This window comes from Musca vetustissima, unplaced genomic scaffold, assembly GCF_032173495.1.
Source record: "Musca vetustissima isolate MV318-11 ecotype Yass unplaced genomic scaffold, APGP_CSIRO_Mvet_v1 utg49774, whole genome shotgun sequence".
NCBI classification, from domain to species: domain Eukaryota; kingdom Metazoa; phylum Arthropoda; class Insecta; order Diptera; family Muscidae; genus Musca; species Musca vetustissima.
This window is the reverse complement of record NW_026889727.1, coordinates 22,898-36,493: the sequence shown is the minus strand read 5'-3', so window position 1 is coordinate 36,493 and position 13,596 is coordinate 22,898. Positions and strand designations below refer to the sequence as shown.

Here is a 13,596-nt window from a genome sequence, read left to right as displayed (position 1 = left end):
GTTTGGATTTTCCTACAGTTTTCAATTGCCTTTTTCTGGTAATAAAAAATAAATTTGTTTCAAATAGATAATTTCTATATATTTTTTATTTTCTATAATTAAAATGTTCCTCCATTCGATTTGTCATTGTTCTCTATTGTCTGGGTGGTTGTTACAGTAAACTATAGTATACTATTAAATTATTTATAGTAGTAAAATATCGACTACAACAACAATAATAATAGAATGTAAACTTAAACACTTGAAACGGTTGGTTATCGGTTTTCAATATTGTTGTTGTTTTTCTTTCGAGTACAATAAAAAGTACAAGTTTTGTTATTAAATGGCCCCCTTATCGCTATTAATAATAGTATTACAGCAACAACAAGAACTACTTCAATAAATTGCGTTCAATATCAAAAATCAACCAACAAAAAAAAAATAGATTTGTCATTAGAAAGAAAATAAATCTAATTACACGAGTGAAGTGTGAGAGGTGAATTTTTAAAATCGAAAGACGATTTCCAAAAAACTTGGCAGCACTGAAATTTTTTTCGTGTTCGATGACGTCTTTGTGCCATCAATTAAGCCATAATAGATATGATAATGAAATCAATTTTTTTGTTTATAATTATTGATAATCTAAAATTCGAAATAAAAAATTGTGTGTCATTCGCATTTCTTTTAAGGTTAAATAATTTTTTAAAAGAATATATTTTGGAGGTCCAAACAAGGCGTGGATTTTTTAAAGAATATTTTTTGGAGGTCCACACAAGCCGTGGATTATTTAAAGAATATTTTTTAGAGGTTTTTACAAGGCGGGGATTTTTTAAGGAATATTTTTTGGTGGTCAAAACAAGGCGTGGATATTGTAAAGAATATTTTTTCGAAGTCTATTCAAGGCGTGCATTTTTTAAAGAATATTTTTTCGAGGCCTTTACAAGGCGTGGATTTTTTAAAGAATATTTTTTCAAGGCCTATTATTAGGCGTGGATTTTTTAAAGAATATTTTTTCAAGGCCTATTATTAGGCGTAGATTTTTTAAAGAATATTTTTTCGAAGTATATTCAAGGCGTGGATTTTTTAAAGAATATTTTTTCAAGGCCTATTATTAGGCGTGGATTTTTTAAAGAATATTTTTTCGAAGTATATTCAAGGCGTGGATTTTTTAAAGAATATTTTTTCGAAGTATATTCAAGGCGTGGATTTTTTAAAGAATATTTTTTCGAAGTATATTCAAGGCGTGGATTTTTTAAAGAATATTTTTTCGGAGTATATTCAAGGCGTGGATTTTTTAAAGAATATTTTTTGGAGGACCAACACAAGGCGTGGATTATTTAAAGAATACTTTTAGAGGACTTTTTAAAGAATATTTTTTCGAAGTCCATTCAAGGCGTGGATTTTTTAAAGAATATTTTTTCGAAATATATTCAAGGCGTGGATTTTTTAAAGAATATTTTTTCGAAATATATTCAAGGCGTTGATTTTTTAAAGAATATTTTTTCGAAATATATTCAAGGCGTGGATTTTTTAAAGAATATTTTTTCGAAATATATTCAAGGCGTGGATTTTTTAAAGAATATTTTTTCGAAATATATTCAAGGCGTGGATTTTTTAAAGAATATTTTTTCGAAATATATTCAAGGCGTGGATTTTTTAAAGAATATTTTTTCGAAATATATTCAAGGCGTGGATTATTTAAAGAATATTTTTTCGAAGTCTATTCAAGGCGTGGATTTTTTAAAGAATATTTTTTCGAAGTCTATTCAAGGCGTGGATTTTTTAAAGAATATTTTTTCGAAGTCTCTTCAAGGCGTGGATTTTTTAAAGAATATTTTTTCGAAGTCTATTCAAGGCGTGGATTTTTAAAGAATATTTTTTGGAGGTCTATACAAGGCGTGGATTTTTAAAGAATAATTTTTGGAGGTCCATACAAGGCGTGGATTTTTAAAGAATATTTTTTCGAGGTCCATACAAGGCGTGGATTTTTAAAGAATATTTTTTCGAGGTCCATACAAGGCGTGGATTTTTAAAGAATATTTTTTCGAGGTCTTTACAAGGCGTGGTTTTTTTAAAGAATATTTTTTCAAGGCCTATTATTAGGCGTAGATTTTTTTCAAGGCCTATTATTAGGCGTGGATTTTTTTCAAGGCCTATTATTAGGCGTGGATTTTTTTCAAGGCCTATTATTAGGCGTGGATTTTTTTCAAGGCCTATTATTAGGCGTGGATTTTTTTCAAGGCCTATTATTAGGCGTGGATTTTTTTCAAGGACTATTATTAGGCGTGGATTTTTTCCAGGTCTATTATTAGGAGTGAATTTTTTGCAAGGCTTATTATAAGGCGTGGATTTTTTAAAGAATATTTTTTCAAGGCCTATTATTAGGCGTGGATTTTTTAAAGAATATTTTTTCAAGGCCTATTATTAGGCGTGGATTTTTTAAAGAATATTTTTTCAAGGCCTATTATTAGGCGTGGATTTTTTAAAGAATATTTTTTCAAGGCCTATTATTAGGCGTGGATTTTTTAAAGAATATTTTTTCAAGGCCTATTATTAGGCGTGGATTTTTTAAAGAATATTTTTTCAAGGCCTATTATTAGGCGTGGATTTTTTAAAGAATATTTTTTCAAGGCCTATTATTAGGCGTGGATTTTTTGAAGAATATTTTTTCAAGGCCTATTATTAGGCGTGGATTTTTTAAAGAATATTTTTTCAAGGCCTATTATTAGGCGTGGATTTTTTAAAGAATATTTTTTCAAGGCCTATTATTAGGCGTGGATTTTTTAAAGAATATTTTTTCAAGGCCTATTATTAGGCGTGGATTTTTTAAAGAATATTTTTTTAAGGCCTATTATTAGGCGTGAACTCTTTAAAGAATATTGTTTAAAATTTTGAAAATTTCCATTGCTTTTAATAAAGTTACATAAGAGATTTTTTTTTCTGAAAAAATCCTCTGTTCGCCGATAATATAATACGCAACATAAAACAACCTAAAAGGGCAAACGCTTCGCCTCATGGAAAGAATCGACAATATGGTTGCATGGTCGCCCATGCATAACATCCCGCAACAATCAGGAAACCATTTACATCGTTTTTCTGTTTTTTTTGTTAATTTTTTTTTCAAATAGCCAAGAGTTCAGGTATATTTCTAACATGATTTCAACATAAAATGCAAATTTTGAAACAATTTCAACACATGTGGAGGGATGACGGCGAATAGGTACGTCAGTGATTGGAGATTGGTGGCTTCGTTGTTACGATGGTCCACCAAACAATGATTGGATTGTTACAATCCGATCAAATGGCCAAAAACAAAGTACCCCTCCAAAAAAGAAAGAAAAAAACTAAAGTTCGGCAAATGAAGTAAGGCATGATCGTTTGTGGTGGATGGTGCAGTAATATTTTGGGCAGATTGTTTGTTTTTGTTGTTGTTTTTTTTATTTTGTTGGTTTCTGGGTATTTTGAAACATCAGCACCTTTTGTTAAGTTAAGAGAGGTTATGTTGAGAGACAGGATATGATGTAATTGAATGTGGCACATGGCTATGCCACAAGTGCTATTGTTGTTGTTGTTAATTTCTATTGTTTTTGGTATCTGTATGTGTTCCTTATAGCATGTTAACGCATGCTAAACGGAGTGTGGTAAAAAAGGGCTTGTGTTTTTTTTTTTGTTTAACTAATTGTTCCGCAATTTTAGGCAAGACCGATTTTTATAACGTACTTGAACCTATACGAATTGATTTTTTTAAAGAAGGCGTGTATTTAAAAAAATATTTTTTTCAAAGATCCATACAAGGCGTGGATTTAAAAAAAAGTATTTTTTCAAGATCCACACAAGGCGTGGATTTAAAAAAATATTTTTTGAGGATTCTCACAAGGCGTGGACTTTAAAAACATATTTTTTTGAGGATCCTCTCAAGGCGTGGACTTTTTAAAAAATATATATATTTTTGAGGATCCTTTCAAGGCGTGAACTTTTTAAAAAATATATATATTTTTGAGGATCCTTTCAAGGCGTGGATTTTTTAAAAAATATATTTTTTGAGGATCCTTTCAAGGCGTGGATTTTTTAAAAAATATTTTTTTTTGAGGATCCTTTCAAGGCGTGGATTTTATAAAAAAAATATATTTTTTGAGGATCCTTTCAAGGCGTGGATTTTTTAAAAAAAATATATTTTTTGAGGATCCTTTCAAGGCGTGGATTTTTTAAAAAAATATTTTTTTTGAGGATCCTTTCAAGGCGTGGATTGTTAAAAAAAAATATTTTTTTTGAGGATCCTTTCAAGGCGTGGATTGTTAAAAAAAAAATATTTTTTTTGAGGATCCTTTCAAGGCGTGGATTTTTTAAAAAAATATTTGTTTTGAGGATACTTTCAAGGCGTGGATTTTTTAAAAAAATATTTGTTTTGAGGATACTTTCAAGGCGTGGATTTTTTAAAAAATATATATTTTTTTAGGATCCTCTCAAGGCGCGGATTTTAAAAAAAAAATATTTTTTTGAGGATCCTTTCAAGGCGTGGATTTAAAAAATATATTTTTTTGAGGATCCTCTGAAGGCGTGGATATTTTAAAAAATATATATTTTTTGAGGATCCTTTCAAGGCGTGGATTTTAAAAAATATATTTTTTTTTGAGGATCCTCTCAAGGCGTGGATGTTTAAAAAAAATATTTTTTTGAGTATCCTCTCAAGGCGTGGATTTTTAAAAAAAATATATTTTTTTGAGGATCCTCTCAAGGCGTGGATTTAAAAAAATATATTTTTTTGAGGATCCTCTCAAGGCGTGGATTTAAAAAAAAATATTTTTTGAGGATCCTTTCAAGGCGTGGATTTAAAAAAAAATTTTTTGAGGATCCTTTGAAGGCGTGGATTTTATAAAAAAATATTTTTTTAAGATCCATACCAGTTTCTAATTAAAAATTCAAATAAGTTTTTGTTACTGTTTTCATTTGTTTTTATTGGATTCCCCCATGCTAGCAAATGTTGGGCATCAAGGCGTTGCCAGGTAATAACGGCAATTGCCGCATGCCACCATGCAACTGGCAGAGAGCAGTACACGATTTATGTGTGTTAGCTGATGCGTTTAACGATCGCGATTGTTGTTCCTATTGTTTTTTTCTTTTGTGGTGGCTAAAATGTTGCAAGAGATTTAACGGCAATTGTTTGGCATTGCATTGGTTGTTGCTGTTGTTCCTACTGTTGCCTTCACCATTAGCACTTGAGTGTGAACGAAGTTGGGATTTGGTTTGCATTAATTTCAAACAATTTTATTATTTATGTATGTCATACAACAACAACAACAAGTTGCATTAAGCCTTTCTTCAGCCATAACCAGATTTTAAACATTTATTCTTCAGCTTCGTCGTGTTTGTTGTCTTCCTATTGCTTTTCTAACCTAACTCAGCTTAGCTTGTGCCGGTGATCCGCTCCTTTTGCGTTACAATTCCCCATACGGAAGCTGTTTATTATTATTGTAATGTGTCGGCTGGCGAATGTTGAATATATTGTTGATTTTTTTTTGTTGTAAAAAAAGTCCGATCACTTTTTTATTGCATTTTAAATGATTAACTGTGGTCTACTGTCCACTGAGTATTGGATAAAAGGGGGAAACAAACAGCGATTGGTAGATTTCAATGATATTGGAAAGCTACATATGATGGTGTTCCGTTCCGCATAAAAAATCTTTGAAAAAATATTTTTTAAAAAATCCAAGCCTTGTGTGGATGCTTAAATGTTTTTCAAATCCTTGCCTTGTGTAAATCTTTAGAAAATCCACGCCATGTGTAGATCCATATTTTTTTTTTAAATCCACGCGTATTTAGATTCTTTAAAAATATGTTTTTAAAAATTTACTCCTTTTGTAGTAACTTAAACATATTTTTTTAAATCCGCCTTGAGGATCTTTAAAAATTATTTTTTTTTAAATCCACACCTTATTCTGAACATTAAAAATTATTTTTTTTTAAACGGACGGGCCGACCATACGATATTACCACATACCTCTATCTTTCTGCGGGTTTTTATTCCGAGCCTGGGTAATATTTCCCGATAGTTGCTCCCTCTTGCCCGATTAGAGGTCAACATTACCTCTTCCTTACACTGACATATTTTCCGAATATTACAAAATTTTAAGTATAGCCCTTCTAATTACTTGTCCATATTCCCTTCACCGTGGGTTGTGTTGTGATGTTCCGCTTATAATTGCAGCCTAGATGTCGAATCGAAAAAACCGAAAAAAATAATTTGTCGGTCCACTTCATCCCAAAATTATTATCTGATCATCAGAGAAAATTATAGGCGTTGTCCTTGACCATAACTGGAACCTCATGGAATATTTCAAAGCGATCAACGCTATATTTCCGCTCTCTAGTGTGGTAATGGTTTATTAAATAATATCTGAATACATAACCTCCAGTAAATATTTACGTGTAACTTCCACATCCGAGTACATACAGCAATATAATTGGTATCAATTTAAAGTCAACCACTCCTTTTGGATATACTATCATCTTTTCGGGCCTATGTCCTTCATGCGTAAATATATACGCCAAAGGAATACAATTTTTTTCATTTTTCACACAAAAGTCGGGGTCCATTTGACCCGCTAAATATGACCGATCTTTGTCAAAACAGGCATGCTTATTCGTCGGCCTGATCCTCTTCTCTATGTAAAGTTTTCGCGATGTTCGAGCTATAATTGCGGCATCTGGAGCGTCCAGAAAAACCGACAAAAATTAAGTATTTGGTCCATTTCGTCCCCTGAATATTAAGCGATTATTACCAAAAACAATAGGGGTCTTCATTGGGCCGAATCCATCCTACATGCAAAATTTCGTGAAGATTGGTCCATAACTGTGGCCTGTATCGTGTTTACAAATTATAATGGACAGACGGACGGTCGGACGGACACACATATCTAGATCGACTCAGCTAGTCGAGATATTACGATTGGTATACTTAAAGGTGGGTCTAGGGTTAATATTTCGCGGCATTACAAACTTGGGGCTGCACAAAACTATAATACCCGAACCTTAAAAATATTTTTTAAAAATCCACGCCTCTTGTAGAACCCTAAAAATATTTTTTTTTTAAATCCACGCCTCTTGGAGAACCCTAAAAATATTTTTTTTTTTAAATCCACACCTTCTCATGGTTCCCAAAAAAATATATATTTTTTTAAATCCACGCCTCTTGGAGAACCCTAAAAATATTTTTTTTTTAAATCCACGCCTTTTGAAGGACCTTAAAAATATTTTTTCAAAAATCCACGCCTTTTGAAGGACCTTAAAATATATTTTTAAGTCCACGCCTTTTGAAGGACCATAAAAATATTTTTTTAAAAAATCTACGCCTTTTGAAGGACCTTAAAAATATTTTTTAAAAAATCCACGCCTTATGCAGGACCTTAAAAATATTTTTTTAAAAAGATCCACGCCTTATTGGAGGACCTTAAAAATATTTTTTTAAAAAATCCACGCCTATTGGAGAACCATAAAAATATTTTTTTTAAAAATCCACGCCTCTTGGAGAACCATAAAAATATTTTTTAAAAATCCACGCCTCTTGGAGAACCTTAAATAATATTTTTTTAAAAAATCCACGCCTCCATTTCTTGTGTAGATGCTTAAAAAATATTTGTTAAATCCCCTTCCCTCACTACCTCCTCTCTTTTTACTGCCGTTGCGGAAATTATTGATATTATATCTGAGTGAAATGTAATTTTTTGTTTTTCATTGCCACTAAATTGGATATAGAAATTGAAATGCCTATTATCCGAACATTAATGCGGTAAAAAGTGAAATAGAAAATAATTTCACTTTATTTTTCCCCAACCACCAACACCAGTAGTAGAAATAGAAATGAAAAAGTGAAATAAATGTTAGCTTGTTTATAGTAATTCCGCGCTCAATTCCGCTAATCGCCAATTACTTATCATTATACAAATTAAGTGATTTGAAATCATTTCAATTTTTTTACAGTTTTCAATTTTTTATGTAAATAAACAATAAACCAGGATGTAGAGAGAGAGAGAGAGGGAGTGAGAGAGAGAGAGAGAGAGAGGGGGGGGGGGAAAGTGAGTGGGGTATTAGGTGATGAAGCCATTAATCGAAGGCCACTTGGCCTTGTATATGAACAAGACTATTTGGTCTGCTATTGCCAGAACTTAAAAAGAAGTACACGCCGGTTTTTTATAGCAAGAGGATCGCATGGTCTACCATTGTAAAAATTCACCTAGTTTTCTCCTATATAAAAATAGTTGTTTTTTTCATTAAAAGAGGTCATCATGCTCCTTAGATGGTCGAAGGATATTCGCCTTATATCTGTGTCACATATTTCCCTTGTTAAGCCTTTCAAACCAACCTCCTCATGAGCTGCATAACCTGCCCCATAACTTTATGCTAAACGCACGAATCCGACTAAATGCATGTGCAAACAAAATCATAACCGGTTGAGGATGACGATGATGGCTATAGTTTCCATTTCGTTCGTTATTATTTGGGAATTGTGTAACAAGAGCTATCAAAAAAATATTATTTTTATCAAAAGACGAATTACAATTTTCTTTGTGTTTTCTTGAAATAATTTATGCAAATTATGTAAAATGCAGCAAAGCGCATAATCACCCCAAAACTGACAAACAAGCTGCAGAGCCAGTGAACCACCGACAGTCAACCAAATTGGCCAAAGTAGTGATTGGTCCAAAAAGTAAAATTCAACCCACAAAAGATTAAAATTAACCCTTAGATCACCAGGAATAAAAAAAAAATATTTTTCAAGGTATATAAAGAGGCGTCGATTTTTATTTAAAAATTTGATGTTTTAAAAAAATGTTCAAGGCCTATATATAGGCATGGATTTTTTAAAAATATTTTTTCAAGGCTTATAGACAGGCGTGGATTTTTTAAAAAATATTTTTGTTAATGTCAATAAATAGGCGTGGATTTTAGAATTTTTTTAAGGCGTGTAATTTTTAAAGAAATATTTTTTTAATGTCAATAAATAGGCGTGGATTTTATAATTTTTTTAAGGGGTGGATTTGTTAAAAAATTTTTTTTTAATATCTATAAATAGGCGTGGATTTTATAATTTTTCTAAGGCGTGGATTTTTTTAAAAAATATTTTTTAAGGCCTATAAACAAGGGCCCTGTATTATAGCGGCCATGAAACGAGACATGAATTTGGCTGCGGATTTATGGTTAATAGGAGCAGAAAAGTCCTCGTCTCCAGATTCACTCCAGTAGATGAGCGAATTGCTATAATCCGTATAAAAGCGAAGTTCTTCTACATCAGTCTCATTTGCGCCCATGATCCGACCGAAGATAAAGATGAACAGACCAAAGACATATTTTACGAGCGCCTAGAAACAGCATATCACCGTTGCCCTGGCCATGACATTAAAATTCTGCTAGAAGATTTTAATGCAAAAATCGGAAGGGAAAATATCTTTCGCCCCACCGACGGAAAATTCAGCCTTCATGAAGAAACATCCGACAACGGCATGAGCTTGATTGACTTCGCGGCAGCAAAAAACATAGTAGTTAGTAGCACCAGATTCAAGCATCTCGATATACACAATGCCACCTGGATCTGTCCTGATCAAGCAACGAGAAATCAAATTGATCATGTTGTGATAGACGGAAGGCATTCACAAAGCAGATTGAAATATCAAGTGGAAGACAACATTGCCGAATGTGGTCTTTCAAATTGGAAAAGTTGCGCAAAAGACCGACGCGCCTGTAAATATTTTTTAAGCACGGCTTTTGGAACGAAAGTTCTGTCACATGCTAGCTAAGTAAGTAAGTACACAAGACGTGGATCTTAAAAAAAAAATGTTTTGAAGATGTTCACCAAGGGTTTTATCGTGGTCCCAAATAGACCCCCATATTATAAAATCCATTGAAAGGTTAAACAGAAACCTGTCACAAAAATTACTGCCACATGAGATATTATTTTGCCTGTCAGTTTTTTTTTGTTTTTTGATTTTTTTTCAAAGCTCATAACCGTACAAAATAATCATAAAAAAATTATTTGAAATGCATTCAGGCTTTTGTGTGACGTTTTTTTTTTTGATTTTTTTCTGTTTTGTTGCTTCTTAAGCACAATGACACATTTTTGTTGAGCGCCATTTGCGCAGTCGTCGCATTAAATCTGAGTGGCTGTCAGGCAGGCAGGCATGCGCATTATACAGAAAATTGTATTTTTTTCTGTTTTGGTTTGAGCGTTGACAAATATTCCGCACATTATAATTCTGTTGGATTTTTGTTTTATTTTTTGTCGGTGCAGTAATTTTTACGCAATCCCAAAAAACTAGAGACTGACGGCAATTTTTTTTGTTGCATGGTGAGCATTTTGTTTTGGAAAAGATAATCCCAAAACAAAAAGTTCGGTTTCAAAGGAGTTCGAAAGTGTTTTTGGTTATGGATTTTCGTTCACACAGTGAACATGGTTTATATGGGAATTGATTTTCAAAGAGTGGGACATAGATTACGAATTGTGGGTCGGGGACGAATGGCTGAAAAAATTTGGGTGGCATAAAAATTGATATGACAATTTTGACAATTATGTGTATTGGGTTTTATAATTTTAAAACAAATCGTTTTTTTAAATTCCACAAAATCTTAGAATTTATTTCGAATGAAAAATAATTTTTTTATTGTTCTAAAAATGTCCTTATCGCAAAAAAATAAAATTAAATACCCACCCCTTCCCACCTAATTACCTTCTTAACACATGGCTAATAAATCACCAAAACAATACACACGCAATAAATATCAATATGCCGCCAGTCCGACCCATCAGACACGTGTGGTCTCATAAAAATCACAGTCTTAATTTTACGAAGAGAAGAAATTTTGGTGGGAGCCGAAGAAAAAAAAAAAAAAAACTCAAATTATTTATTTACCCTGAAAACACGCAATCCAATACTGCCCAACACCAAAAAAATTGTAACACTAATAAAAAGGCATATCAATCCGTTAAATAAATAGTTTACAATGATAATGAATTCCACAATGGAGGTCATCATACCACCTCCGAGAGGAAAAACAGCCTACCCGAAGAAAAAAGAAGAGTGAAAGACCGAAGAAGAAGAAAATAAGCCCCTCACAAAAATAATGAAAAAATTAAATCAAGGAGTGCCAAATGTGGGGTAATCATTACAATAAATACAAATACGAAACAATAACGCCAGCAAAAAAAACAAAAAAAAAAAAAAAAAAAAAACACGTCGACTTCGTTGAGTTCGGCAGGGTCGAACTTATTATAACATACACGATGAGGTGGATGATATTCAATATATCCAAAATCAATCGGAACTTTAATATGGGGTCTATGTCTTTTGCAAATTGTTGCCGGGAGAAACGAAATACCAAACTACAAAACCTCGGGTCGGAAAATTGGACTAGGACCCTGAAAACACCGAAAATTATGAATGAACTTTTTGTATGGGAGACTATGTAAAAATAGGATACAGGCGTATGGACTTGTAGGGGTTTAAAATCTACAGAGTAGTTTTAGAGCCGGAAGTTTTGTTGAACAAAGACGAGAAGTATCAAATTACAGCCACTTCGTAATCCTCGAAATACCAAAATTTGTCGGAATCGATATATGCCTAGCCTATATGAAAACATAGACCTATATTGAACATTTTTGGTAGGGAGATTTGCTACCCAGGGAGAACACAAAATAAAAAATGTACAGTCAGGTTAGTTGAAAAAATGTGTCCCAGCATCCTAAAATATCAAAATTCGGAAGGTACCCTTATGTGGGAAATATACAAACATGTGAATCGATATTGATTATTTCTGGTAGAGAGGTTGGACACACTATGATAACCGTAAATACTAAATTACAGCAACATTTTAATCAAAAACTTACTTAAGCCCCCAAAAATATAGAAAATTGACTGGTACCGCTGTATGGGGACTACCTCAAAATGTCGACCAATCTTGATAATTTTTGGTAGGGAGATTTTAATGAAAAACGTACCCAAGCTCTCAAAAATATCGAAGATTGATAGGTACCGTTATATGTGCTCTACCCTGAATCTTTTCCCAATATTGATAATTTTTGGAATGAAGATTTGCTACCCAATGAGAATCGAAAAATAACCAATTTGATTGAAAAACGCGCCTAAAATCTCCAGAATACAGATATTCGGAAGGTACCCTTATATGGGGACTATCCTAAAATGAAAACCAATATTGATAATTTTTGTTATGGGGATTTTCTGCCCAACGAGAACCCAAAAGACCAAATTGCAGACAATTCGAATGAAAAACGAACCTTAAAATACTCAGAATAAGGATATTAGAAAGGTGCCCCTATATGGGGTCGTCCCTAAAAGGGTGACCAATATTGATTATTTTTGATATACGAGAACCTAAAATACTAAATTTCAGACAATTTGATTGGAAAACGCACCTAAAATCCTCAACATACAGAAATTCGCACTTAAAAAGCGGACCAATATCGATAATTTTTGGTATGACAATTTCTTATGCAATGAGAACCCAAAATACCAAATTGCAGATAATTGGATTTGAAAACGCATCTAAAATCCCCAGAATATAGATATAGATATTCGGGAGAAGAAGACAATTTGATTGAAAAACGCTACGAAAATCCCAAGAATTCAGAATTCGGAAGGTACCGTTATATGGGGGCTATCATAAAAAGGGGACCAATATTAATAATTTTTGGTAGGAAGATTTGCTAACCAATGAAAATCCAAAATACCAAATTACAGCCAATTTGGTTGAGAAATGAGCTCAAGCTCCTTAAAATACAGAAATTCGGAAGGTACCATCGTATGTAGACTACCATAAAAGTGAACCAATATTGATCGCTTTTGGTATGAAGTTTTGATACTCAATAAGAATTCAAAATACCTAATTACAGCCAATTCGGTGAATAACTCTGCCTATAATCCCGAAAATTGAGGTGCCGTTGTATGGAAGCTATACCAAAACGTGGAACGATATTCATAATTTTTAGTAAGGCGATTTACTATCCAATAAAAAAAAATACTAAATTACAGACAATTTGATTGAAAAATTAACTGAAGCTTCCCACTCTGGTTGGAAACCAATCAAATTACAGTCAATGTGGCTGAGAATTGTGCCCAAGCTCCCCAAATGCCGAAATTCGGGAGATACCTTTATATGGGGGATACCATAAAACGTGGTTCAATATTAATTATGTTTGGTAGAGAGATTTTTTACCTAATGAAAATCCAAAATATTCAATTACAGCCAATTTGGTTGAAAAATGAGCTCAAGCTCCCCAAAATATCGAAATTTGGGAGATACCCTTCTATTGGGGCTACCCTAAAAACTAGACCAATATTGACAATTTTTGGTAGAAATATTAACTACCCCGTGAGAATTCCAAAATACAAAATTACACCCAATTTGTTTGGAGAAAAGTGTCCAATATCCCCAAAATATCGAAATTTGGGAAATACTCATATATATGGTCAATTCGATTAAAAATCGAGTCCGATATTCCCAATATAACAAATATATTGGAGAGTTCCGCTACATGGAGGCTATGTACAAAATATGGACCGTTAATCTCATTTCCAATACCAAACATGCTAGAAGTAGTAGCAATGTATG

The 13,596-nt window shown here is 32.7% G+C and overlaps 1 protein-coding gene across 1 annotated transcript in view; it reads right to left on the bottom strand.

Annotated features, from left to right (window-relative positions):
* LOC133337355 (protein spire-like) overlaps positions 1 to 13,596 on the bottom strand; it is a 78,981-nt gene that overhangs the window by 47,045 nt on the left and 18,340 nt on the right. The window lies entirely within an intron of this gene.